At 41.4% G+C, this 12,803-nt stretch overlaps 1 non-coding gene across 1 annotated transcript; it reads right to left on the minus strand.

Moving 5' to 3' along the window:
* Positions 1–10,618: 10,618 nt before the first annotated feature.
* On the minus strand, positions 10,619–10,725 carry LOC127665335 (U6 spliceosomal RNA). Its single transcript, XR_007973381.1, has one exon. It is a non-coding gene; the product is annotated as a U6 spliceosomal RNA (small nuclear RNA).
* Positions 10,726–12,803: the final 2,078 nt, after the last annotated feature.

Consider the following 12,803-nt stretch of genomic DNA (forward strand, 5'->3'; position numbering starts at 1 on the left):
TCCATTTGCCTAAGAATTTCATGAATTCATTGTTTCTAATGGCTGAATAGTACTCCATTGTGTAGATATACCACATTTTTTGCATCCACTCTTCTGTTGAGGGATACCTGGGTTCTTTCCAGCATCTGGCAATTATAAATAGGGCTGCTATGAACATAGTAGAGCATGTATCCTTATTACATGGTGGGAAATCCTCTGGGTATATGCCCAGGAGTGGTATAGCAGGATCTTCTGGAAGTGAGGTGCCCAGTTTTCGGAGGAACCGCCAGACTGATTTCCAGAGTGGTTGTACCAATTTGCAACCCCACCAGCAGTGGAGGAGTGTTCCTCTTTCTCCACACCCTCTCCAACACCTGCTGTCTCCTGAATTTTTAATCTTAGCCATTCTGACTGGTATAAGATGAAATCTCAGGGTTGTTTTGATTTGCATTTCCCTAATGACTAATGAAGTTGAGCATTTTTTAAGATGCTTCTCCGCCATCCGAAGTTCTTCAGGTGAGAATTCTTTGTTTAACTCTGTACCCCATTTTTTAATAGGGTTGTTTGGTTTTCTGGAGTCTAACTTCTTGAGTTCTTTATATATATTGGATATTAGCCCACTTGATCCTCGACAAAGAGGCTGAAAACATCCAATGGAAAAAAGATAGCCTTTTCAACAAATGGTACTGGTTCAACTGGAGGGCAGCATGCAGAAGAATGCAAATTGATCCATCCTTGTCTCCTTGTACTAACCTCAAATCCAAATGGATCAAGGACCTCCACATAAAGCCAGACACTCTGAAGCTAATAGAAAAGAAACTGGGGAAGACCCTTGAGGACATCGGTACAGGGAGAAAGTTTCTGAACAGAACACCAATAGCGTATGCTCTAAGAGCAAGAATTGACAAATGGGACCTCATAAAATTACAAAGTTTCTGTAAGGCAAAGGACACCATCAAGAGGACAAATCGGCAACCAACAAATTGGGAAAAGATCTTCACCAATCCTACATCAGATAGAGGGCTAATATCCAATATATATAATTATTTCTTAAAAGTATGGCTTTGGAGTCAAAATGGTCATCTATATACTATGTATAATCTAGGAGAGATGAATGGCCCAGGTGTCAGGGAGCCTGAGGTGTGTGACTCTGAGACACTTAGCCCAGAGGCTTAGCTTCATTACCAATAAAATAAAGCACAGGGCAGAGAACAAACCCTTCTGCTTTGTCAGTCTGTGCTCAAGTTTCTACTGCTGTTTCTACAACCACGTCATTTTAAGATTGTCTGCATACTCTTTTGTGCTTGTTTGTTTCTTAATATCTAACTTTCCTTTTTAATGTATTTTAATTCATTCCCTGAGAATTTTCCATGTACAGACAATGTATTTTGATCAGATCTACTTCCACTTCCGTTTTTTTCTTTTATTTTTGTATATTCTTCCCTAATCCGAGTGTGAGAAAATGCCTGAGATGATGAATTTATGAAGAGGAAAGGTTTATATTGGCTATGGTTTCAGTTTACAGCTTCTTGCTTTGGGCTTGTGGTGGCACTGGGTGTAGCGGGAGAGCATGGCAGAGGAAGCTTGTTAATTTTATACAGCCAGGAAATAAGGGGAGGAGGGAGGTAAGGAACTGAGGTACCCAAATTACCTTTAAGGGAATTCCTCTCTCAAATATTTAACTTCCCTATACCTCCCAATAGTGCTGGGGCTCAACCTCTAACATGGGCCTTTGGAGAACACTCAAAATCCAAAGTACAACACACTCTAGAGTCAACAACACTTGACTCTTGGTGCATCATGGACCCAGGATATGAACCCAAGTTGATCACATTTCAGAATCTGGTATCTTTCCATTTACGTGTTTGTGTAACTATGCCAATAAGTGATGGTTAATAAAATATTTGCAACATAGCTATTTGCTTCAAATTAGTCTTGGGACAATACCAATCTATTGCTTGGGTATCTTTGGGTATCTCTAGAGGGTCAAATCTGGTGATTCCTAATTAACTGGGGATAGGTAATTGAAAATTCCATATCAAGGGCTAAAGAAATGGTTCATTGTACAGAGCACTTTCTATGTAATCATGAGGACCTGAGATCAGATGCCAAGAACCTACATAAAGTGGGGCATGTCTGTAATCCTAATGCTCCCATAGTGAGATAGGAAACAGAGACAAGAGAATCTTTGGAAGCTTATGCGGCAGCTAATCTGTCATATGCAGCAGTGACCATAAGTGACTCTAACCCAAACAAGGAAGAGAGCAAGGAGGAACATTTAATGTCGTCTCTTGAGTGCCACGTGTGCATCGTGGTATACAAGCACCACACTCAAACACATGAACACTTATACATAAGTGAAACTCAAACACACACACACACACACAGAGAGAGAGAGAGAGAGAGAGAGAGAGAGACAGAGAGAGACAGAGAGAGACAGAGACAGAGACACAGAGAGATACAGAGAGTGAGACTTAAAAATAAAATACGCACCAACAATAAGGCAGCAACTATGCTTTTCCAGGCATTGCTTCCTGCCCACGTCCTTGCTGTACTCCTACTGGCTAAGCAGTGTTAGGGTCGCTTTACATCCGAGCATGCTAAACTCAGGGGTGAAGCACATTGTTCAGAGACACATTGCGAGAGGCAAAGCCTGGTCCCAAACCTAAATCTACGCCCTCCTGCTATAGTGTCTCAGCAGCTTCTCTGTGTTAGTGTTGGTAATAGTTAGATGTTCTGTGCAAGTTTGCTGCTTGAGACAAATAGCCCTGAGCTATTCTTACCTTTCTTTTTCCTTAAGTTTCATTGGCCATGGCCACCCTCAACTCCCATGACTCCATACAAGGCCCTCGCCTACACTGATTCCACAGCTCACAGCTCCACCTGCTTCCCCACTGGACCAGTCCATTTCCCCTCTGTTTCAAAATTGATATGAGGGTCTTTTTCTCCACCTTGATGCTATGTTCCTCTTTACCCCGTTTGCTTAAACCACTGTATGAGAGAAAGTCGAGCAACGTGAAATGTAAGATGTGAGACAGCAGATGAGCTGTGTATGTCCCCAGCAGGCACTCTGTGTATACAGCAGGCACTCTGTGTGTATACAGCAGGTACTCTGTGTGTATACAGCAGGCACTCTGTGTGTATACAGCAGGTACTCCGTGTGTATACAGCAGGCACTCCGTGTGTATACAGCAGGTACTCTGTGTGTATACAGCAGGCACTCCGTGTGTATACAGCAGGCACTGTGAAACAGCATAGGGAAATGCATGCCTTAATTATTTGCTCATTACTGGGATTTATTGAAAAGTAATTAGTAATTATAACACATTGCTTAATTATCTTTATAATTCAGTTCTATAAGTTGATTCTGGAGGATTCAGACTCACTGGGTCCCAGAGCTGAGAAGCACAATAATTTCCCAATGCAGTTTTATTCAATTTTACCCAAACAGAGGTTACTTTGGTTATGTTACTAAAAATGGTCAAATAGAAGCCCACAGAAGCTTGACTAAGAACATGTGCTGCCAGTATTCAGTTGTTTAAAAAAGAACTCAGGTAAAGCACTTTGTTTAAACAAACAAACAAACAAACAAAAACTAACAAAAAATGAAACTTAACCAACCAACAACAACAAAACCCCCAAAGCAACACAAACCCTCCCTTTTCTTCAAATAAAATTAAAGGCTTGGAATGATTTGAATATTGTCACTCAGTTTATGGGATGGAGAAAGAGAATGTTGGCACATATTAACAAGTCAGCAGAACTCCAAGTTATTGTTAACAAACCAGACAACCTCGAAATAAAAGACTAGCAACCACCAAGTACAAATGAATGAATGTTTTAAATTGTAAATTACTGTATTAGCCAAATTACTGATATAGCCTGTGATTGAGAGTGACAAGCTAGCCATTAGAACGTTTTCCCATGACAACATACTCTTTATGGGAAAAGCAATTGTAAAATTCACCTTTAAAAATGATATTATTGTGTGTTAATTGTACGTTTAATGGGTTTCATAATATATGCATTCAAGCATATCACATCCTTTGGCCTTCCATTGCCCTCTTCCCCACTTTCCTTCCACTCTTCCCCTTCTTCTCAAATACTCTCATGTCTGCTTTCTTGTCATCCACTTATCCAATCATCTCTATTTTATCCATTGTCTTGAAAATGACATAATTCATCTGTATGGTTGAATAAAACTATAATGAGTATAGGCAGCGTTGTCTGTAGTCTTGGTGTGGATCCATTGATAGACATCTAAGCTCACCTATTTTTATAACATAACCTTTTGTGAGGAATATAGCCTTGTTCCTCAAATTAGATAGAAATAAAAGAACAAAACACACGAGTTTCCCCAAATATGAAATAGTGAATAATGTTCAGAATAAAAGAAATACTTATTTAAGGTTTAAGTATGGCTATCATTCCAGTTTGGAGGATCAGGAGCTCAAGAACATCCTAAGCTACATAGTGAGTTTGAGACCAGCCTTGGGCTCATGAGACACTGCTTGAGAAAAGCAAGCCAACCAACCAAACACCAACAGCTACGCAAGTTAGTGAAAGAGCATAAAAAGGAGAGGATTTAAAAATGAAGTTCCTACAGATAAATCACTTTAGGCTTTTGCTAGTCATTAGTGGCTTGATGAAGGCAAAGACGGTACTCAGAGCGAGCAGACAGCTCCCCATCTCTAGAGGATCAGGTTGGCCCATGAGGGAGGCCTGGAACAGCAAGAATACTCCTGCCTATGAGAGAGGCAAGCCATCTTTGTTGGTTCAGTAGTGTGCTCCAGTGGCCAGAGATGGTGCAGTCTTGAAAAGCATGTGACCTAGAGCTGGTCTGTGTGTGTGTGACCCCCAGGGACAAGAAAGATTGAGTGTGTGTGTGTGTGTGTGTGTGTAACTGTGAGTGAATATGAGATTGATTGAAAGCTATTGGGAGGAGCATTGAGAACCAGAGAGGAAAGAGCTACAATCCCAAATCTGCTCAACTCTGTGTCTCCCATCATGCAGAAATTAATGTTCACATCTTTGAAGGGACCGTGAAAGCCCCCTTCATTTATAATTTTGGCTTGTTTAGCAGGTTCTTCATCTTGAATGTCAGTGTCAAAAAAAAAAGTCTCTACAAAGCTTTGAGGGCCTCAGAGCAGCAGCTTTTCTCCTGCTAGACCCATAGCCAATTCCTCCTTCCTGAAGAACAGTGGAATGCAGTGACTTAGAATGTCTGTCGGAGACAACCAGGTCTGAATTTAGACATCTTCTGTCTCAGCTAACTTTAGCTGTCAACTTGACACAGCACAGAGTCATCCAAGGGAGTCTCAGTTAGGAGATTTCCCAGATCAGATTGGCCCATGGCCACGCCTATAACAGACTGCCTTGATTGATGATGGGTGTGGGAGATCCCAGCCCATGGTAGGCAGCGATATCCCTAGAAAGAGGGCTCTAGGCTCTGCAAGAAAGCTAGCAGAGAAAGAGCCTGTGAGACAGCCAGAAAGCAGGCAGGGAAGCAGTTATCCCGGGGCACCAGCTCCACTGTCTCTCAGTGATGGACTCTTACCTGGAAGTGGAGTCTGAGCCAGGCCCTCTTCTCCCCTAAACTGCTGGAGGTCGGAGTGTTTTACCATAGCAACAGGAGCGTGATCCAGGAGCTTTTCTCCACCGCAAACCCAGCCATCACCCTGTTCTTGAGAACCCGGGTATTTAGGACCACTTTAACCATGGCAGGTCTGGGCAAGCAGCTGACCACTCAGAGACTCAGTTCCCTCATCTGAAAAGTGGCACTGATAATGATGGCCTAAACAACACACCTCTGCCATTTATTGTCTTGCTCCCTGAATACACATTTGTGACCCATGTGGTAAGCTACTATACGGTAATAAGTCTAAATGCCCGTTCATGTCACTTATAGCCTATGCCTATGAAAACACTTGCTTTCTACTCACTGTCTCCACTACAAAAAGAGCTCTTCTGGTGAGAAAATGTGTTGTAGTCATTTTTTTTAAATATGAAAAGCAATACTTGTTATATAGTTAAATCATCCATTCAACAAAAATCCATTGAATGCCTTTTCTCTCACAGACATTATTATGCTAAGCATGCTAGACAAAGAAAGGAAGGGACTGGAGAAGACCAAGGCAGTACAAAAGTATTGTAAGTTACTCCATTTGTTAAATAAAGATGACTGATAATAATTACATCCTATAAACTGACCTATATTATTTAGATTATAAATAAGGTAAAGTTTTAATTCAAATATTTTGACCTTGACAGCAAAATCACTAACATACTATAGTCTTCTGGTGTTTGAGAGTTAGCTGAGTCCCTAAGATACTATACAGCGCAGAGTTGATACCATACTGATTAGTTATTGTTGGCAACTTGATACAACCTAGAGTCACCTGGGAAGAAGGAACCTCACTTGAGGAATTGTCCAAATGAGACTGGCCTGGGACCACCTCTGTGGGAGATCTCTTCATTGAAAATTGATGGGAGCAGGCCTAGCCCACTGTGGGCTGCGCCATCCCTAGGTGGTTCTGGGTCAAGCATGAACCAGAGAGCAGCAAGCCAGCAAGCCAGCAAACCAAGCCAACAAGCCAGCAAGCCAGCAAACCAGCAAGACAGCAAGACAGCAAGACAGCAAGCCAGCAAGCCAGCAAACCAAGCCAGCAAGCCAGCAAGCCAGCAAGCCAGCAAGCCAGCAAGACAGCAAGACAGCAAGACAGCAAGACAGCAGCAAGACAGCAAGACAGCAAGACAGCAAGAGAGCAGCAAGACAGCAAGACAGCATTCCTTTCTGGGTTCTGCTTTTGGCTTTCTTCAAAGACTGGTTATGATGAGGAAGTATAAGTCAAATAAATACTTCTCTTCAAGTTGCTTTTGGTTAGAGTATCTTATCACAGCAATAGAAAGGAAGCTAGAACAGTCAACAACCTGTGTCTTGCTCTCCTTGACACTTGACATTACTTGTTTAACAGTACACTGTGATGGTTAGTGCTAATTGTCAGGCTGACAGAACCCAGAATCATCCAGGAAACAGGCCTCTGGTTACTCCTGTGAGGGATTATGTTGATGACGATGATTTAAGGTTGGGGAGGCCCACCCTTGGTGGACAGCACCTTTCCTTGACTAGGATTCTCAGTTGTAGAAATGGAGAAAGGAAACTGAGTAGCAAGATGCTTTTACTGCTCTTTTCTTCTGACCTTAGACATAATGGGAACAATCTACTGCCACGATTTGCCCTGTGCAATGAAGTGTATTCTGAATTGTGAGCAAACCAAATAAACCCCTTCTCCTTTAAGTTGTTTTTGTTGGATAATTTGATCATAACAACAGGAAAAATGACTTAGCCATTGTACTTTTCCTGAACTGAGTTTTAAAAGTGCAAAGCACTCGAGAGTATTAAAAGATATTAAGCCTGTTTACAGCTATGCAGTGTGCTCTGCAGTAATCTTAATAAGTCAACAGAGAGCACATGAATTTTCATTACCGTAATATTCTAATATTTCCCCCTCTGTAATGAATATGGGGGTGGATCCACCATTCAAAATTACTTTCCATTAGTGGGAAATTCTCTCCATTGTAGAGACCTGCTCCAGCGTCTCACTGTCGAAGGAAGCTAAACAGGGGCAACTCTGTGACCTTCCCATCCCTCGAGGCTGCTCAGCCTCTTTGGTGGAATCACAGTGTCCGGGTGGCTAACTTGGCTTTACTCCAAGTACTGAGGGAATGGTACAAAGATGGTGGGGCTGAGTGGTGGCAATATTTGAGAGTATCTTGTAGTGACGGGCAGCAGAAGAACATGCTCTGCCCATACTGTACCTGCTCCTTCATTTCCACAGCCAATCTAGTTCTGTTGGTAGCCCAAGGTTACCCTCAGTTATGGGCAGTCTGTGAGCTCACAGGCTCCTAGGCCAAACTACAATCTTGGGAGTCTTGTTTCTTGGGATTAGGAACACTACCTGGGGCAAACACACAGCCTTCATCCTTACTCTCTGAGTCTTCCCATAGAAATCAAGCAGCGGACTGCATATGTCAATCACCAGAAAGGACACAGCTGACTCCACCCCCTTCCTGTCTTCATTCTCCCCTTATGATGTGGCACAGTGTATCTTCCTCAGTTGCTCAGCATTTGTGGGTAGGAAGAATGAATGGTTATTTTAGTGAAGGTGTTAGTCTCAGAAATAGGAAGCTAAAACTATCCCAAGGAAAGAAGTTCAGTTTGGAATTGTTAAAAAAAGAAATATATCTAAATATAGTAGTGGACTGTAACTTTATCATTGCCTCCCGATCTGCTTGGAAACATTTGCACTGCTTAAACAAAGAGCCCTAGGAAGACACTAACTCTGGAATGTACATTTGGCTTCCAGTTACTTAAAAAAAATATTAGCCTTTCTTCCTCAGAATCATGCTCCTGTCTCTGCTCACATAATAAAAATATTCTCAGTGCAGGCAAAGCTCTCTCCTTACAGCTCTTGGTTTGTTCATATAAAAAGGTGAAAAGGTCACAGACCTTTTAGAATGTGTCAGAGCCTGCTAACTCATTCTTTGTTATTTATTTATTTACTCATTCATTCATTTATTTACAGTTATTGGTGAATGGCATTTTTGAGAAATCATTGTACAATTCAAGAAAATACATTAATTACTTAAGAAAATTCTTTTTTTTTAAAATTCGGTATATTCTTTATTTACATGTCAAATGATTTCCCCTTTTCTGGCTCCTCACTCCCTGAAAGTCCCATAAGCCCTCTTCCCTCCCCCTGTTCCCCATCTACTCCTTCCCACTTCCCTGTTCTGGTATTCCCCTATACTGCTACAGTGAGTCTTTCCAGAACCAGGGGCCATTCCTTCCTTCCTTTTTGGACATCATTTAATATGTGGATTATGTCTTGGGTATTCAAAGTTTCTAGGCTAATATCCACTTATCAGTGAGTGCATACCATGAGTGATCTTTTGAGACTGGGTTACTTCACTTAGTATGATGTTCTCCAGCTCCATTCATTTGTCTAAGAATTTCATGAATTCATTGTTTCTAATGGCTGAATAGTACTCCATTGTGTAAATATACCACATTTTTTTGTATTTATTCCTCTGTTGAGGGACACCTGGGTTCTTTCCAGCTTCTGGCTACTACAAATAGGGCTGCTATGAACATAGTGGAGCATGTGTCCTTATTGCATGATGGGTAATCCTCTGGGTATATGCCCAGGAGTGGTACAGCAGGGTCCTCCAGAAGTGTCATGCCCAGATTTCTGAGGAACCGCCAGACTGATTTCCAAAGTGGTTGTACCATCTTGCAATCCCACCAGCAGTGGAGGAGTGTTCCTCTTTCTCTACATCCTTGCCAACACCTGCTGTCTCCTGAGTTTTTGACCTTAGCCATTCTGACTGGTGTGAGGTGAAATCTCAGGGTTTGTTTTGATTTGCATTTCCCTAATTATTAATGATGTTGAACATGTCTTAAGGTGCTTCTCAGCCATCCGAAGTTCTTCATGTGAAAATTCTTTGTTTAGCTCTGTACCCCACTTTTTAATGGGGTTATTTGGTTCTCTTGGTTCTACCTTCTTGAGTTCTTTGTATATATTGGATATTAGCCCTCTATCAGATGTAGGGTTGGTGAAGATCTTTTCCCAATCTGTTGGTTGACGTTTTGTCCTTTTGACAGTGTCCTTTGCCTTACAGAAACTTTGTAGGTTTATGGGGTCCCATTTGTCTATTCTTGATCTTTGAGCATAAGCTATTGGTGTTCTATAAGAAAATTCTTAAAGAATATGAAATGATCTGTTAATATCCACTACCACTCTCTATATGAAGTCAACTCAAGAAGCTCTGAAAAAGAAATATGTTAAAATTCTTACCTAGTGATGACAACTGATCTACTCTTAAAATTAATTCCATCTTTTAGGTATTAAGTGAAATTCATTTGTTATACTATTTTCTCTACTTTATCTAATAACTGTGTATGTATCAATTAAAAAACAGATATTTAAATTCTTTTATTATCTGAACTATAGCCAAACTTTCTTATATAAATAACTATAAGACAGTGATTAAAAATTAGAGTTTCAGTGTGTGGATAGGTTATAAATTGGGAAAATTAACAATTAGCTGGCCTGCAGAATCTGGACACTGTTTTTAGTGTTCTAATGTGATTTAATCAATGACTTATACTTTCAGATTCTTATACTCTCTCTGTTATTCTTTATCATTTTTTCTATTTCTATTATTTATCTAATCTGGCTGTCATTTTATTTATTTAATTTTTATTTATTAATTTTTTACTTATTCATTTTACATCCCCTTACTGGCCCCGTCCTGATCACCCCCTCCCACAATCCTTCCCCTAGTCCCCCCACCCCTTCTCCTCTGAGTGGGTGGGGCCCCATGGGCATCCCACAACACTGGCGCATCAAGTCTGCAGGTTAGGTGCATCCTCTCTCACTGAGGCTAGACAAGGCATCACCACTAGAAGAGCATATCCCACATTTGGGCAATAGTTTTTGGGATAGCCCCCATTCCAGTTGTTCAGGACCCACAGGAAGACCAGGCTTCACATCTGCTTCATATGTGCAAAGGCCTAGGTACAGCCTGTGTATGTTCTTTGGTTGGTGGTTCAGTCCCTCAGAGTCCCAAGGGTCCAAAAATTATGGAACGCTTCATGAATTTGCATGTCATCCTTATGCAGGGGCCATGTTATTCTTTTCTGTATTGTTCCAATTTTAGTATATGTGCTGCCGAAATGAGTACCTCCCTTGTGGTTTAAAATTAAGTTCAGAGCAGAGCCAAATAGTGCTTAACTATCCAACATGGTGGAAGGACCAGAGAATGTGAAGAAATCCTTGAAGATTTGTTCCAAGGCCCAGCTTTCTCTTTCTAAAACCAAAGTTGTAGACACTTTGTCTACAACGCAGAGAATCACTCCAGGAACTGTAACATTAACATTCTCCACTGGCCTCACATGTGCTCACATTGGCACTGGGCCCCAGAGGGAGGTAGAGCAGAAAGGGGGTTCAAAAAACAAATGCTTTGGGGGAAAACATACATGACCGCAGATGCCGAAGATTTTAAAAAACATAATCTCCTGCGGTTCTTTTCTGCACCAACATTTTATTTCATTGAATTACATTTTGACAAATAAGGATAATTCAGGGATAAGGTCATTCTGTAAAGCTCATGAAAGTCAGACACATCACTAGGAGATAAAGATTGCAGGGGAAGACCTTTGAAGGCTTTGCTGTGCTGAAGTCCTGCCTCTTTCCATTTTTCCCCTTTTCTTTTAAAAGTGTACATGATTCTACTCATGTATGAAAAAGAAAAAGGAAAATAGAAGATACAATATTAATTGTTATAACAATATTCCGGGGCAATGACACTGACAGGTTCCAGATAGGGGGAGAGAGGCTGGTTTTAGAAAACAACCCTGTCCCCTTCTCTTCCAGCGTCAGGGAGCAATGAACACCTGCAGTCAATATCGCCAAGTGAGGATCCACACCAGGTGTGAGCCCAGGCTGCTTTCCCCATACCCCTCACTATTGTGAGCATAAAACAAGGTTGGAAGAGAAACTGGGCCCCGAACACAGCTCTTGGAGGAAGACACATGGCTGCTAATAGCCAAAGCTTTAATTTCTTCTGTGTGTAGACTACAAAATGGCATCAGACAACCAAGGGCTTGAAACTTCTAATCCTGTGTATGTGGAATTCAGTGTAAATAAACACGTGGATTCCACTGAGGAAAAGAGATATGACAGAGGTGTTTCATTTAGCAAATGTCCCCCTACAGCTATTCAGCCTGTGCCTCTCTTGTCACTACCCACCACAAATGATTTTTTTGCAGGAATAAATGAACTCCCACAACAAATTAATTACATGGCAGGGCAACTTCAAGATTTCTGTTGTTTTTTCATCAGATATGAGTTATCCAAAGTAACTGGAAGAGATGATTGATTAGTAAAGGTCTTTATTGACTATGGGTGCAAACCCACAAATAAAGCTATTGAAATAGCTTTCTCTAATCTCATGTTTTCTACTGAGTGATAACCATTTTTATTTTCCTCTTCACAGTGGGGCTTTTGGGGACTTGTGGCAATCTGGCAGTATATATACTTTCTGCAAAAATAGCAAGCCCAGGCACTTTTTATTTGTTTTGGTTTCACGGTAGGACTTTATGATTTGATAGGAACCTCAAACATGGCTTCTGTATTGTAAAAGAGCTCAGAAAGGACACAATACCGAGACTCCAGCAATAGACCTATGGGCAAGCCTTGGGCGCACTTCTCCTAAGGTCATGTTTACTGAGTTCTCCTGTTTGGCAGGTCTTGGGGACATGGGGCCTCTGAGGAGTAAATGGGGTTCTCATTCATTTGGCAGCAGTTCTTGCTGCCTTCACATTTGAAAATGTCATGGCTGCTTAAGAGTAAACAAGGACAGAATCCGTCAGATGGAAACGACCTTTTCTCGGGCGAGCAACTTCAGTTTAGCCAAAATGCTATCCTGTTAGTTCAGTAGCAGATCACTTCCTTTACTTTCTGTGCACTCCGGCTTGGGGGTGGGGGAGCCTGACCGCTAGACACAACACATATCAAAGTTCACATCGACAGAGTCCTGGTTTTAAAACATTGTTTTGTTGACGTAAGAACACATTTGCTATATCTGTGCATGTATGTGTGTGTTTGCAAACACGCTGACGCATGCATATACAAGGAGGGTCCAGAGGTTGTCTGGTGTCTTCCTTAATTGCTCTGTGTATAATATATGGAGACAAGGGTCTCTCACTGGAATCTAGAGCTTTGCCAATTCAGCCAGCTGTGCTGGACAGCTTGTTCTGG

Source organism: Apodemus sylvaticus, chromosome 14 (genome assembly GCF_947179515.1).
Source record: "Apodemus sylvaticus chromosome 14, mApoSyl1.1, whole genome shotgun sequence".
Classification (NCBI taxonomy): Eukaryota; Metazoa; Chordata; class Mammalia; order Rodentia; family Muridae; genus Apodemus; species Apodemus sylvaticus.